The following is a 16,428-nucleotide window of genomic DNA, read 5'->3' as shown; positions in this document are numbered from 1 at the left end:
AAAGCAAAAATCTGGTGGCTGAACTTGTTTCAGGTCCCCAGGGACAGTCTTTTTCTGTAGAAAAGGTCATATTGAAAATTGAAGCAATTCTATGTCTCAGCAGGTCTGAAACATGTTTAGAAAACATTTAAAACATGTTTCCCCCCAAAGGGGAAAAAAATGAGATAGTAATGAATAATTGAACTTTCTCTTTAGAGACTCAGTTCAAATCATTCTTCATCTCATTTCATTTATAGAGTGCTAAAGGATCCAGGTAGTGATATAGTGCCATTCTAAGTGAGTTTAAACCATTAAAAAAAAAAGCAAATACAATCCGTGCTACTTTATTAAAATTATATATGTAGGGGAGAGGACTTCTTTAAGAGACTATAGCTATTAGAGATAGACCCAGTAGCCAGTAATGCATTGAACACAACATTTAATGAATACTACTGTGGTCATGGCATTCCCTGGGGATACAAAAAAAAGCACCTTATTCAATTTTTTTCAATAGTTTATATGCTCATTGAGGATACAAGACATAGCACATGAAAAGTTAAATATGCTGTTTTTTCCAGTACAGTAGCCACTAGCCACATGTGGCTATTTAATTTTAAATTTAAAGAGGTTACAAAAACATAAAATAAAAAGTCAGTACCTCAGTTGCACTAGCCACATGTCAAGTGCTTGGTTGCCATATATGGCTGGTAGCTACCCTAGATATAACACATTTCCATTATTGCAGAAAGTTCTAGTAGACAGCCCCGATTTCTTCAATACAGGGTATAGGCAACCCATAGGTGACATTTATAATAACTGCTTGTCAGTTGAGAATAGGGGAAGATCAATGCAGGTGGCAATGCTTAGGAAGACTTTAATAGGACCTTGAATTTATGGTTATTTTGACAAGCGTAAAGGACAGTAGGGGATATTCAGTAGAGAAAAGAGAAAAGAATGTTTAGGGGAAGAATAGTCCATCTGGCTTAGGTCAAATTCCTGGTGTAGGCTGGGGAGGGATGCCGATGGAAAGCTGGATTGGGGTGAGAGAGACAGAGGGGCTGGCTGGCAAGCTAAGGTGTTCGTTCTGTTTCCTAATGCCGCTGAATGCTTTTGAGTAGGGTACTGACAGTCCTGGGACAGTGGCACCACCCAGGAAGTAATGTTTCCTCATGTAATTTGGTACACAGATGGCTCATAGTTAATATTAGCCTACCAATGGGAGTTCATCCTGTGCTTCACGGTTAGCTACAGAGTTGAGCCTAGTAACACCGTGTGTGCGTGCGTGCACAGCACTGTGCAAGAGAATGTATCTCTTGGAAAAATGTATGGGGATAGAGAAAAGCATATTTAGAGCCTTCTCATTTACCATCACTGCATTTTGTTCCCCCATCCCTTTTTTCTTTTTTCCTTTTAACATTTATTAAGCTCCTATCGTGTGCTAAGCATTGAAGGCGCCGAGATAAACAAGACATGAATCCTGCAAGGAGCTCACTGTCTCATACAAAAAATTAGCCAATGCCATTACAGCGTGGACATGGCCATGACACGGCTGTGCACAGAGTACTAGGGTGCCTGGGGAGGTTCACGTGCAGACAAGACAGGCCCGGTATAGGCAGGTCTTTTCAGAGGGGGAGCTTCCTGATCTGAATCTTGGAGGAGGAGTACAAATAAATTCAGTAGATCAAATGGGGAATGCTCCAGGCAGAGAGGGAAGATCAAGTACAAAAGCAAAGAAGTACATCAGAATGTGACCACGTGGAAAGAGCTAGACCTTGTTTCCTCTTTTGTCTTTGGCACAGCACAAAGGAGGCGCTCGAAGTATATTATTTTCTATATACAAGCTTCCCCTGTTCTCCGAAATCAGAGCATTCCTATGAAACCTTTCGTAAGGCAAAATGGCGTAAAGCGAAGAAGCAAGTACCTTGGGACACATCTTGTTAATGGATGCAAAATATAAATCCAGATGAAGCACAGGTGCTCCCAGACACAGTTCAAAGCCATGGTGGCCTGATGCTGAGGGTAGTTCCTGAGGAAGGAGCTTGGCGGTGCTGCAAAAGGGATGCTGGATGCTATTTTTGCTTTTCGCTTTTTTCCATAAAAGTGAAAATCCTCTTTGGGTTTCATTAGCGAAAACAGGAACTAATGTAGGTCTTTCGTAGGAGCGAAGTGGAATAAAGTGAACTTTCAGAAAGTGGGGGACACCTGTACAAGCTCAGACAGGTTAAGCAGCCGGTGTAGACAGCACAGACTTTTGTCTAGGCGACTCACGTGGCTTGGGACCTCAGTTAAGTTGTCTTCACTCTCATCACCTGGGTATGGAATATAGTAAGAGTAATGCCAAAGAGAATGATATGGGGAGCTGGATTCAAGTTTGTTTAACACGCCATAGTGCCTTTGTTCTAGTCTGTTTCTCATATAATCATGGGAATTTCTCCTGCCTGAGGAATGACATGCTAGCTTGTCACTCTTTTTCCCAGACTCATGCCAGGTAACTTGGGATCACTTGGGGAGAATTTATGGAGAAACCTTAGCCCTTATAAATCACCCTAGGGAGAATTGATAGCTTTTTTTGTTTATTTTTCTAGTCACACAGCCCTTACTTCTTTGGCTCTGAAATGGCAGCATGCTTTTAGGAAAAAATACAAAAAAAAAGAAATTAAAATCACAGTATTAAACAAAAAGCAGAGCCAGTTGGCAGTGTCTAGGAACAGAGCCACTGGAATTCTCTCACTTTCTTTATGAGTCAGAGGTAGTGACAGAGGGAGTCAATATTTTTTCTTCCTTTTATGATATGACAAGACCTCATGAGAGGCACCATGAAGAAGCAGTAAAACCATGAGCTTTGGAGCATGACCTGGATGGAAGTCCTGGCTCTGCCACTTCCAGCTGTGTGACCCTGGGCAAGTTGCTTGACCAAATAGAGGCTTCATTTTTCTCATCTTTAAATTGGGAATGTAATTCCACCCTTGTAGGGTTGATGTAAGGAACAGAGATAGTGAGAGCAGTACATTACTAGATAGTATCTATTACTATAACTAGTAATGATGAGTTTGAGTTTCTCCCTTGGATGACTGTGGGCTACTTATTTTCTTAAAGCAGAGGGTGCTATACCACACTGCCTTTGGGATACTGGCCTCCAGGCATTATCTTTGTAAAGGGAAAAGAGAAGTCCCAGAGTAGGGCCCTAAGAGAAATAGTCAATTTGATGGGGGCAGGAGGTCTGAGTGTCATAGGTAAACCAATAATCTCCGATGTAGCAAGATATACTAGAATATCAGTGGGTTCCTATTCCAGGAATTAGCTCCCTATTGATGGTGAAAAAGTAAATGCTCAAGAAAGATGTTTGGTTAATGATCTTGGTTAATTAGTGGTGGTTATGATGAAACAGAATTATCAGCTCAGAGATCATTGAGCTAATTCATGAAATTATCTGGGCTTCTTGTTTACTGACTTCTTGCTCATTGTTGGCCATTTCTCTATTTGTAACAATATCCAGACACGGGGAAAGATGAGGGAAGGAAGAGATCATTTCAATCTATCCAATATTCTCCCTCCCTCCTTTCCTCCCTCCCTTCCTTCCTTCCTTTATTTTTCTTTCTTCCTATCACTCCCCATCTCCCTTTTTCTCTCTCACCTATTGTATGTAACGAACAAATTATTCTGACATTTCTGCGGGTATTACTATAAAGAACTGAGCCATGGGACCAAGACATAGTCATCTGTTTCTTTTGTTCCCTTTTCAGTTGGGGTTGGAAATCACACTGGGATTGTTTCTTATTTTATGGTTTGACGTAGCACATAATATATACTGACACTCCATGTGTATTACATATTAACTAGCAACACTGAAAATACCATGTCCCAGTAGATCTTGAAATAATGAAGTAGGACAGTGATTCCCAAGCTGTTCCCAAGCTGTACCATAGAATACCAGGAAGATGCTCTCAAGTTGGGAAGATTTGTCATCAAACAAGTTGAGGGCACACTATTTACTGTAACTTTTTTGAAGAATGAAAATATACAGAGCATATTAAGCTCTTTGTGAAATCTTGCAGTGAATAAAATTGGTCATATTATTTCATTGAGTATTTCTAAAATTTATTTGACCACAGAACCTTTTTCTGCATAAACGCTTTAATATCCCAGGTATTACTGTTTTTGAAACACACTTTGGAGAATGTTGAAGAAGTGGCATTCAGAGATTTTGTACAATGTAATAGTCATTATTAAAAATATCTTTCTCCAGTTAAAATAGAATTTTTAAATCACAAAACCTTTTTTTCTGTATGAGGAATTATCTGTTGACTGGTGTCAAATATGGATATGTGAACATATAGGCCTCTTGAGACTCTTTAAGTCATAGTTTAATTATTGTTTCTTTTCCTTTTTCTACTTACCCTTGACCTTATCTGGCCCCTTGAGACATGCAGAATTGTTCTTGGTACTCTAAGAAATAAAAATGCCCTTGGTACATCTTGGCAAGTTACGTGCTTATTTGGAATTGTATTCCCTTTCGACTTGGTTCTAAATAAATACCAAGAGCCATCCCCAGGTATCGTGAGTACAATCCATTTACTATGTATGTATGTTTAAGCAGCACCATTCTGTAAAATAATTGGCAAGACCTCTAGTGTCTCTAAATGGTAAAGAGAGTGGTTATTTGAGAATTGTTCTTCTATTTAAGATAAATAAACTAAGGCACACAGATGATCAAGGCCCCAGAATGAGTCAAGGTGTTCTGGGAATTAAAACACTGAAGATTTTCTGAAACAGGGGATTCTCAGGCCACACGCATACGAACTTCACAGCTTCATTTCTATTGAGATCAGTAATAGTCTTAGAGAGAGGACTGCTCTGTTTTCCTGTGAATGTCATAATTTTTACAAAGCAAGCAGCCCTTCCCTGGTGTGCCAAGGTTTTTTTTAATGGTCCTAATTGATCTCTCTCCTCCAGAGGGTTGTGAATTACGCAATTGTCTCAAGTCTTAACAAGCCATCCCCACACCGCTGCGCAATGGAAATGTTCAGCCGAAGGGTATTCACTTCGGTCTAGGCAACGCTCTGGCTGCTCCTGGAGAGACCAGGATCCTGGAGTGCAGGTTCTGGGCCATCTCGATTGGAGAAGCCTGTTTGGCGCATTTCCGCCTCCATCTTTCTTGCATTTCCCTTCCCCTGTCCTGGTGACCAGGGGCTGGTCCTGGCAGGACACTGGGGCTTCCCTTTGGAACCCATGAGATCTTCTCGGCTCTCTGCTCTCTCCGCACTTGTCTCTCACTGACTCCCAGCTACTGTGGTTTATTTATTACTGAATTGATCATTTAGTCTTGACTGGTGGTGGCCTTGGAAGGAACGTTTTCTAAGATTGCCTTGGTTTTCTTTCAACTAAACTTCTACAAGCCTGGACATTTCTGGCATTGCTGAAATGCAGGTGATTTACTTGTAGAGGCTTAAATTGGGATTTTTGTTTTTAAAGAAAACCAACAATGTGATACACCCCTGTGGTACATTTTAGCCACTGGTTGAAAAGGACACCTTGTTCTGCCTTTTATCAGAAAAATGCAAATCTAAAGGCTCCCTCTGGGAACGAGTCAGTTTTCTATTCAGAGACACTCAACCCCCTGGCTCCCTCTACTGGTCACAACCTCCCTCCCCACTCATTTGAACAGCAGGGGACTGGAATCAACTGGGAGCTAGATGGGGAACTAGACAAGATGTGAGACTAGGGATTGTGAATCCAATAGCATATTTTTACTGCAGATCCCTTTTCTTCCCTCATTGTTCCAACCTCAACAGTCTTGGCCACCTCAGCCACAAATCCTTAGCTCCAACTAGCATCTCCCTTCATGTAGTCCTTGGCATTATCTTGTGTCTGCCCTTTAACAAGAGGCCACTTGTTTGGATTTATAGCACTGATGAACACCATGACCTTTGGACTTTAAGACAGGACGATTGTTAAGTACAGATCTTTAAAGAAATATAATCATGTGCAGCCATCACTTTGAATTTATGAACCAAATTTAGATTTATCTTTAGTGTGCACGTGACATGATAGAGGAACATACTAAATGGGGTGAGAGCTGACAAAACATCTCCCAGCTGTCCTGGACAATGCCCTTCAACCACCTCTGAAGGTTTGCTGTCCTCCTGTTGAACTGAGGGCAGCTGTGGCTTAGCCACTCCGCTGTTGGGTAGTGGAATATCTGCATAAACAAGCCATAGTTGCCCTAATACATGAAACCTTAATGATGGCCCAGAATTTCAGCAAAACAGCTGTTTTATCTAGCTAACAGAGAGGACTGGAGAAGCTCCCCAACAGGCTGAGACATTTTATTTCCTGGAGAAGCCAACAGCTGACACCCACACCCAGGCCTAGAGTTGGAAAAGTAGTACATGAAGTGACTAGTTGTCTTTAATCTCAGCACATCAAATGATGCCAACGGCTAAATATCCTGAGATGTAAACACATCAAGAGAGCTTAAGAAAGACAGTCTTCAAGAAAGACTTACTTAAAAGTATGTTTTCACAATGATGCTTAGTCATAGACCATGTAAATTTTAACACACAATAAATCAATTTCAGAAACACAGTGACTGTTTCAAAGATACGCAATTGTCAGGCATGCTTTACAGGAAAGTGAACAAGCATCTGGGGTAACATCTGTCCACAGGGTAAATTCTTTCTAGAAAAGATACAAGAATATTATTTTCTACCTTTATCATTTTCCACATTGGGGTAACTTTATGTATTACTAAAAATTGTATTGCTATCTTAGCAGAGAACATTTTGATGACATGACATCCATGGAGTTAGTACTCTGGGTCAGAGTCAGGTCTACAATGAGGTCTCTTTTCTTTCTTAACTGGAAGTCCAGTTAAGGGTTAAGAAGAGTTTTAATAGATGTAAAGCATATAAAGCTTTCACCCATGTGAGGCAGTCCTTGAATGGTGTTACACCGAAAGAAGCCTGACCCAAATAGGATTTCACCTCCCAAACATTTGAGTAGGTCTTAGCTCAGATGATTGTATTAAAAATCTCTTTTCTAGCACCTCAAAACTCTCCAGAGTTTCTCCCTCTTCTGTCTCAGAGGAATGGACCCTCTTAGCTGCACTATCCTCTCTCTATACTCTTGGCCCCTTGATGACCCCTCCCCTGTATCATAACACTTCTCATGCCTACACGCCTCAACCAGTATGTCCCTCAAAGTTTCCTCTGATGGTCCATTATGCATATCTTGCCCTTTCTCTCATTAAAGACCTGGGGAGATGCTAGGTGGTTATATTGGCAACACACTGTCAATGTGGTAGGAGAGGAGGAAGGTTATGCTGTAAATCATCACATAAAAATAATACATTTGTTCTGCCACGTAGAAATTGGAACTCGATCTTAAGCCTGCTGCAAAAAATAGTACTATTTTAGAACTCAGGCAAATGTAAGGACTAGTGAAAGCACTGCAGGCAGGGAAATGGCTTAGCCATTGATAAGGCTAAATGAACTCTCCTACATTTCCTAAAGCACAAGGGAATCTTAAATTTGATATACTTGAGATTTGAGTCTCTATAAGTCCCTATAGACTCATAAGGATTTTTATGGAAGGAGTTAAGAAATATGGATATTTTATACTTAGGTTTTTTGTTTTTCTTTTTCATTCATTCACCCACTCAACACAGATTTACCAAGCAGCTATTATGTATCAGACCCTGGAATGAAGAAAACCACACAAGGTCCCTGTGATGGTAACAGTGATTTCACTCTTCATAAGGGATTGTATCAATGCTTCCAAACATTCTGTAGTAGAGGTATAGTTGCAGCCCCAAACCTCTACCAGGTTATGGTTTCTGAGAACCCTATATTTTATGTTCCAACAGAATTCTCGGCATAGTTAGAAACATCTTAGATACACACTATGTGGGGAAGACACATTATAGTTATTCAAGATAGAGCGCTGATCAGAGAGTTTGGCTATATGAACTCCAGCCCTGCTTCTCCTACACACATCTGGGTGATCTTAGGCAAGACGTCAGCCTCTCCGACATTTCTCATCTGTAAAATTAACTTTAGTTAAAATTAGCTCTGAGGATCCTTCCAGCATTTATACTGTGTGATTCCCTAAATAAAAATTTAAACCCCAAGAAGTTAGAATAGGACCTAGATAAATAAAGTGCTTAGAAACTTCATTTCAGTTTGGAGGCATGTAGCAAGTTTAAATTACCTCTCTTCTAGGTATATGAATTATGGTTTAGAAAAATGTAAAGCCTTTTTATTTGTTGGAGTGAAAATTTACATCCTGTTTAAGAGAAGCATGAGACTTTTGATAATGAGAAATGACACAACTATGAGTGGTACTCCAGAAACTTGATCTATAAGAATTGAAAAGAGATTTCTTCCACTGAAAGAAAAGAAGCAGGTAGCACAGAGGGGCATGACCACATCTGCAAACCCTGTGCTGAAGGAGAGAAGGACAGCTTTTGTTTTCCAGGAAGGGCAATAGAAGTGAGCCCAAAATTAATAGAGGAGATTGAAAGTGGACCATCAGTGTGTTTTAATATTTTACATAGTCAGCTATGGGTGTCCTGAGGTGCTTTTGCTTTTTGTTACATTGAGAAGTTAGAATTCATTATTATTTTAGCTGATTACTCTATGATCAGTTCTTGGGAACTTTTTTGTTTCAGTTGCTTCAGTCTGATTCCATGCAGTTTCAACGGCTTTGTCGATTTGTGTTCACAGGGCCCCCAGATTATAGACATTCCGACCTTGTGTGTGACTCTCTTTAGCCCTCTTGCTGCAAATCTATTTGCTTGAGGATAGACTGTAAAGAACCTCCTTCCTTAAACAGCAAACGTAGTTACCAAAGCGATCGTGGAATGTCTAATTAGTGGCTTCTCTTGGTGCTGAAATGTGGTTAATATTCTTTCCCAGTTTTCACGCCTTGGGTCTCTGCAAAGGGGAAGTCTAGCAGAGCTCTAATTTAGTACTGTGGGGCATAAACTGATGTCAATGACTGCCAGGTCATTGGAAGACCTTTTTCATTATATCCTTAGCATTTTGTAACAACCTGTAAATTGGCCTTTTTTTTTTTTTCAATTTAAATTTCTAGATGCTTTGGGTAGTAAGGGGTTCTTTTTACACAATGTTAAAGTGAAAGATTCTCTAAATTCCATAGGGCGTTCATTCTTCTCTTAACTTCCCCTCTCTCTCTCTGTCTCTTTTTTTTTTTTCTTTTCACTCAACAGCTAGAACAATGAAACTCTCAGAAGAGTGCACTCTAGTCTGAAGATCTATACCTTCATTGAATTATGCATATGTACGTTTATGGGGGCCTGGTGGAAGAGAAGAAAGCCAAGGCCTGAAGAAAGACCTGATTTTCAGAGGGTTACTTGGAGGACCAGAGGTTGGGAAATACGGCTGCATCTCAATAGCGCTGCAAGTTGCCATATCAAAGTGGAAGACCATGGATAGGAAGGAGTAAACTGCTGCCTGTAACTTCTAACTTGTGAGTAGTTACTGAACATTAGGCCCTTTGGGAGAGTTAGGGGTGGATTTGTTGATGTGAACCACCCATTAGTTAAAAATATGTTCTGAGGTTTTTATATTCATAATGTAGCTTTTAAAATTATAACTGGCAAAGTTCTATGGGTTTTAATGTGGGGCAGACCTGAAACATTTTGGTCTTTAGAACTGAGCTGTTCTCTTCTGTTAGAGAAGGGCATAGTAGAGATGGATCTTAACTTATTACTGGAAATACTCTCACTGATTTAAGAAAAAAAACAAGAGCAGATATGGATTTTTGCTCTTCAGTGTCTCCCCATATTCCACATAAATAAGAGCAAAAAGCAGCTGCATTTGTAACAGAGATTCTGATCTTTCTCTTCTGGGATACTTCCTAGGAGTGATTCTGCCCAGCTTCTCTCTCAATTCTCTGCTCGTCCCCATCCTCCCTTCCTTGATTTTTGTTTCACAAATGGAATTAAGGTGGGATATACTTTCTGATCATTGAAAGAATATTGTTTTATAATTTTGGGAATAGCAGGAGATCTAAAATGTGTGTCTCCCTAAGTGTAGCAGGCCCTCAAAATCAACAGAGCGCTCTCCCTGTGTCTCTAGTGAAACAGGCAGCTGCTTATCTTTTCTTTTATGAGAAACATTAAAAGAGTCATTCAAAGCCTGCTGGAATGGTACTGGGTAGGTATGGCCATGAACCCAATCTGGGGGCAGCTATATAATGGCATAGATGAGACTCATGCCTCCACATCCTGTGCAAAGGAAGAGACATTGGGGTAACTCCATGAAACCCCACCACTGATTTTTCTATAAACTTAAGAAGGAAAGTGTGGAGAAAGCATCACTTTGAGTGTCTGGTAAAGACCCCTGGGAAAGTTAGATCATAAGCAGGCTAGGATGATCTCACCCAGTTATTTAGGGTGTTGAACGTGATGGCACATGGGGGAGGCAGTTACGGTTAAATGGTTCATAGCCGGTAGAGTGGATTAACTGCCAGAAAAAGCAGAAGCAAACCGTGGGAGAACACTTTTCATCCCCAAATTTAGGAATAACAGGGAGCTCTTTTACCCTAGCAGCACTTTGTTTTTCCTCCCAGAAAAGATAACTTTCCTCAAGGGGATCTGGTGAATGAAGCAGTGTATTTTCACCCTTGTGATGACGGGTGTGAGTCCGGCACTAACATAAAAGAGGAATTAGCTTGGACATACCACACACTTGGTTTAGCCTGGTCCCATACCTGTGCTCTTGTCATGGTTGATTACCCACTTACTGCAAATATGAAGCAAGCAGTCTGCACTGTGGCTCAAGATAAAAGGTATTTTAATATGCTCAGGTCACATATTATCATGGCCAATAGTAATTTTATATCATTTTCTTAAAGGAAACCACACTCCTAGCAATAATTTTTTTCCAGTGAAGCAAAATTTCACATGACAGAAAGTTTTACATATAATTCTTTCATTTGAATAATAGCATTGAATCCTCTCTGTGCCAAATAGGCATTTAAAATACCTTTATTATTTCTTTTGATATGCAAACAATAAGGAGGAAAGGTTTGGAAGACCCTCAGTTAGACTTCTAATGATTCTATTTTCTTTAATAGTGAAGAATTTTTTACATCTTTGGAGTTTTCCCCTCTCAAGTGAAACAATATAAGCAAACCAAAAAAAAAAAAAAGTAAAACTTTTCCTCTCTTACTTTAAGAACCTTGAGGGCTGAAATAGTGGTTTGGTTTTCTGACTGCCAGCTTTGGTTTGCTGTCTCTAAGCAGTCTTTAGCAATTCCCCAGAGGAAATATTTGAAGAGGGTTTTTCTCCCACATGAGAGTTTCATCCCACACAGCCCGCAGATTCTGATGGCAAACTTCATGGACCAAGTGTCTGGTTTTCCAGAGGTAGCTGCGGAAGACGTTTTTCCTTTCACAGGGGCACAACACTCATTCTCAGACTTCAGAAATCAGAAGGTAGAGACTGAAGTCTTTAAAAATGAGAGTAGCTTAAAGACTTGATATCTCTGCAAGAATCGGGTGCCAATCAGGTCAATTTTTACTAGATGAGGGAAAAGAGGGTGACCAGCAGGGATCATACTTCCAAAGGCTTCTTAGCTAATCATTCTTAACAACCCTCTGGTGTAAACAGAAGTATTGGATAATCTGGCCTGTATTCTTCTCTGACTGTGAAACACATTGAAACGCTTTATGTTCAGGTGTGTGTATAGAAATTCATGAAGTTCTTTTATACACTTTCTTATTCCAACACAATTCTCATTTTAGGCCGTCTTGAAAATATAGCTATGTGCTCTCACATTGTGCCCCAGCTTGTCAATTTGGATTTGTTCTTTCCTATCTACCAGCCACCTGATTACCGTCTCTGTGCAAAGGGCACCCGTTCGCATCATTTTTTCCAAGCACTTAAACCTGGGAAGATATTTTTTTTAAAGGACTCACAGAAGCTGTCTTGGGGGTTTGGAAAACATCGCAAAATTGTTAGCAGACCTTTGACTGTGCTATTTTTAGGAAACTCATTGTGTTCTTTTAAAGTACATTTTTGACAATGGGACAAAGTTTTCCTTGCCCCACTGATATGTGAAATATTTACAATGAAAATATTTACAAAAAAATGGGGTGCTTACAGGAAAGCACCTCAACAGATACACTTTAACCTCCGCAACAGCCGGCAAAAGGGGAAAAGTGATTTAGAAGGAGAAAAGGTTTTTGCAATATTTATGCTGCTGTTTCTGCCCCAGATGAACTTTTATTCTACCGTTCAAACAGAAGTTTGTTTTCAAACCAGTTGCTGGTTTAAAGGAGCAGCTGATCTGGAATCCGTAAGAGTCAGCTCTACCCAAACAGTAAGCATGTTGACCAGAGGAAACTTATTCCCCCCGAAGCAACCCCTAGTAGGTCAGATGCCTGCGGAAGTGTTATCTTACCTTGAGCATGTAAGATCCAGAAGAGAGGCTGGGGGCTCCCACAGGAGAGGACCGGGAAAGTGCTCTGCTCCGCTGCTGGTGACATGCGCTTGGCTTTTATGGGCAGGTGGGAGGAGCTGCGCCCCATAGTAGGTGGGCAGAGAAGGAGCGGCGGGCGGCAGCCCCGGGAGGAGCTGGACGCTCTGCCCTGGGGAGGGGCGGGGAGGGCAGAGCAAGGAGCCCGAAGGAGGGAGGAGAGACGGGGAGGGAGGGAGAGAGGGGGGTGCAGGAGTGGAGGAAGCAGTGGAAACGGGAGAGGGAGGGAGAAAGAGAAAGAGAGAGAGGGAGGGAGATAGAGACACACAGAGAGAGACAGAGAGAGAGGACGAAGGGAAATAGATACAGACAAAGGGATGTAGCCCACAGATAGGGAGAGGGCTGGGGAGAAAATGAATAGGAGACAGAGAGAGTCAAACAAGCAAGATACAGAAGGAAAGGGGAAATGGATTATTTTCCATTTTGTATGACATTTTTGATGATGGTGGGGGGGAGTCGTGGGTGATCGTGATAGCAAAAGGTGTTTTCTGTGAATTTGAAAAGCTAAATAACGGTTCAGGGCTACTGAAGAATTCATAGGCGAGGGAAAGGCGGGGAAGCTGGCCGTCGGAGTAGCACATCCCAGGCGCTGGGGGACGCGGAGCAGGCGGAGCAGGCAGAGGTCTACCCAGCCGGCCGCGATCCCGCCGCCCGCTGCGCCCCTGAAGCCCCTGTCTCCCACCACCCGCTGGTAAAACCCGGCCCTTCACTCAACACTCCTGGCTGTGCTTTTTTTTTTTTTTAACATCTTTATTGGAGTATAATCGCTTTACAATGGTGTGTTAGTTTCTGCTGTATAACAAAGTGTATCAGCTATATGTATATATATATCCCCATATCTCCTCCCTCTTGCGTCTCCCTCCCACCCTCCCTATCCCACCCCTCTAGGTGGTCACAAAGCACCGAGCTGATCTCCCTGTGCTATGCGGCTGCTTCCCACTAGCTATCTGTTTTACGTTTGGTAGTGTATATATGTACATGCCGCTCTCTCTGGCTGTGCTTTTTGACAAGCAAGTTCTCCTGGAGCTGCCGGTAGTGAGCAGCATCCAGAGGCCCCTCTTGAGACTTCTCTGCAGCATTAAGGTAAATCCAGCAAAGGTTGGAAAGGATCAGTGGAGACTGGCTTTTGGAGAAAGGAACCTCAAAACCAGCCTGGTCCTCCAACATCTGCTTATGTAACAGGATTTCAGGGCTCTCTGCCCTCTGGTTATTTTTGGTATTTTAAAAACTCTCATTCCTAGCAATTGGAAAACGTCTTGGTGCCATAGCTCTCTCTTTGTGTGTCTTAAACATTAAGAGAGGATTCAACCAACAAGAGGCTGAAGGATCAGGCTGAAATTCTTAAGAAATACATTCAGAGAAAGAAAAACAAACTCCTTTAGCTGCTGAGTGGTGACTCACTTCCTAGCCCAAGCTTGATTTTTGCCACCAAAGGACTTAAGGCATTTTAAAAGAGAGAACCTGAGGGCTGAGAACCCTCAGAGAACCTGAGAACCCTAGGGGATGAGGGACACTGACAGGGGGAAGGGAGGGACAGGGAGATGGATGGGTGGGGCTGAAAAGAATAAGGGAAATAACTTTTACTGAAAATATTGATATATAACTATATAATATGTATAGCTATATATATGCATATATAAAACTGGATTCAGTGTTCACCACAACCTTATGAGGTTAGGTATGATTCATACTGTGTAGATTTTTTTTTCCTTCTCTTTTTTTAAGTAAGGAATTTCAAAGGGTTAAGCGACTAGCTCAGGCTAACAAGAGGGGGAGCCACAGCTGGTGAGCTTGCAAAGCACCTGCACTCTGCACCTCAGACCACCATATAGAACACCTAGCCTGGTCTCAGGTTAGGTCCTGATGTCTTTGTGTGTGTGGAGAGGGGGTTTGGGGGGAGGGGGTGTTGCCAGACTCCAAGAGAAGGAAAAATGATGGCCAAGAGTGGGATTTGTTGAACTGGGTACTGTTGACATCTTGGGCCAGATAATTCTTTCTTGTGGGAATCTTTCCTGTGCATTGGAGGATGCTGAGCAGCTTCTCTGGCCTCTGCCCACCAGATGCCAGTAGCACCCTCCTCCCTGAGTTATGAAAATTGAAATGTCCCTACACTTAGCCAAATTGGGGGGGGGGGCAGGAGGCAAAAGTCTCCTCCTCCCTTTAAGAACCATTGGTTTTAAAAGGTCCGCAACTATAAAAAAGGATTTTAAAGAAATCCATTAAGAAAATACCCAATAGTGGCATTTGGATAATAGTAATATTAGCTGCCATATGTGTTAAGGTTACACTGGACATAGTTTTTACATATTCATATTTCCATCTGTCTGCCTCTAGACTTCAAAGCCTCAATTGTTTTCTTTGTAACTAAGCTTATTCTCAATTGGATACACCTGGGAGTCGTAGAGTCCCATGTGCCCAGGGTCTGAAGGAGGATTAGTGATATATGAGATGAAAGTTTTAAGTTCTTTGTCATAAACACAAATTTGATGTTAGAACAGTTATTCGAATATTACTCATGATGTTTCATGACATTAATTATTTGCCTTAATAGGTATAATTTTTCATCTCTAGACCCTCTTCAGAAATAGTATGTTTGTGTTTTGAGAATGTGGCTAAATCCACTGAAGGAAGTCTATGAAATGAACAACCCTTGTAACTGGACCTAGAAATAAAACTGCATTGACTATTCTGGGGCTGACCCCTGAAACCAAATGTGATTTTACAGGGAAGGTACCACTTCTGGAACTTTATAATTTAGCAAAGAAATGTTTTCTGGGCAAACTAAATAGGACCCAGTTAGAGGCACGTCTGGGTGATAAAAGTATTAGTAGATAGCCTCATCAGGTTATAACAAATCATCTTTTCAGTTCTGATTTAATGCCTCCAAACATTCCAGTTCCATCACATAGTTGTGAAAAATAGAAACAGAGAAGGCAAGAAAAGCACGTTCAAAGGGAAGGCAATTGATGGCTGTATTTTCTTTTCCTTTGTTCCTCCATCACTTCCTCCTTTCAAACCTGAATATCCAGCCACTATAACAAAAGAGCTCCTTTCATTTTGTTTGGATGGTGCTAATGATTAGTTCATTTCTCCAGTTCACACTTGCCTGAATCTGATTCAGTAGCAGATCTGGACCACAAGTCAGGAATCCAGGAATGTGATCTCTTTGCTGACTCTTAGAGTGCCCTTCTAGAATCTCTTCAAAGTGACTTAGGTTTGAAATGACCTAGTTTGGTCTTCTGTGTAAAGAAAGGAATCCAATGACAACATATTAGATGGCTCTGAAGTTTCCATTGTGTGAATATAATAACAACTACAGATGATTACCTTATTTTAAAGAGCTTTGAAAATGGAAGCTTTTTTTTTCTTATTTAGAATTATTCAATTAACAAATATTTATTGAGAATGGATACAGGCAGTGTGGGGTATTCAAAGCAGAGGAAAACAAGTATGTAGATTTACTCTCATGGAAGAAAAAAAGCATGAAATTCCTGAGAGTTGGGTAGCAAAGAGACTTCAGGGAGGAGCTGGCATTTGAGCTAACTGTGGAAAGTAACATTGGGATAGATGAGTGATGAATAGTACAACAAGGGAGGAAATGTATACAACTAGGGAAGGCACAGGAATATTTGGGCGATGGTGAATGGCCGGCATGACTTAAGTGAAGGGTCTGTGTAGCAGAACAATGAAGCTAAGCAGCAGGAAAGGAGAGACGGAGTCAGCCTGTGGACGGCATTAAATGTCACCTCATAGTCTGAACTGTATACTGTAGGCAATGAGGAGTCATTGAAGACTTTTGAGCAGTAGAATGGCATGATGGAAATGGCATATTATTAAGAATTTACTTTTCTTTGAATAGGCTCTTTATAGTAGCTTTGCATATAAATGCTTGCCAGTATGTCCAGGGCCATTAGCATACTTAGAAACAGAGGAAACAGAGTGTCTG

General features: G+C 41.2%; 1 protein-coding gene across 3 annotated transcripts in view; it reads right to left on the bottom strand.

The window, feature by feature from the left end:
- The window catches only part of COL8A1 (collagen type VIII alpha 1 chain), a 153,051-nt gene extending 140,489 nt beyond the window's left edge, over positions 1–12,562 (bottom strand). For 2 of the 3 annotated variants that reach the window (XM_061193015.1, XM_061193014.1), the window contains exon 1: positions 12,408–12,562. The gene's annotated coding sequence lies outside the window, so the exon portion shown is untranslated. The remainder of the gene's footprint in view (positions 1–12,407) is intronic. The other variant, XM_061193016.1, reaches the window with a different exon arrangement.
- Positions 12,563–16,428: the final 3,866 nt, after the last annotated feature.

This window comes from Eubalaena glacialis, chromosome 6 (assembly GCF_028564815.1).
Source record: "Eubalaena glacialis isolate mEubGla1 chromosome 6, mEubGla1.1.hap2.+ XY, whole genome shotgun sequence".
In the NCBI taxonomy this organism is placed as follows: Eukaryota; Metazoa; Chordata; class Mammalia; order Artiodactyla; family Balaenidae; genus Eubalaena; species Eubalaena glacialis.
Note: the sequence above shows the minus strand (reverse complement) of the source record. Positions and strands in the feature narration are given on the sequence as shown.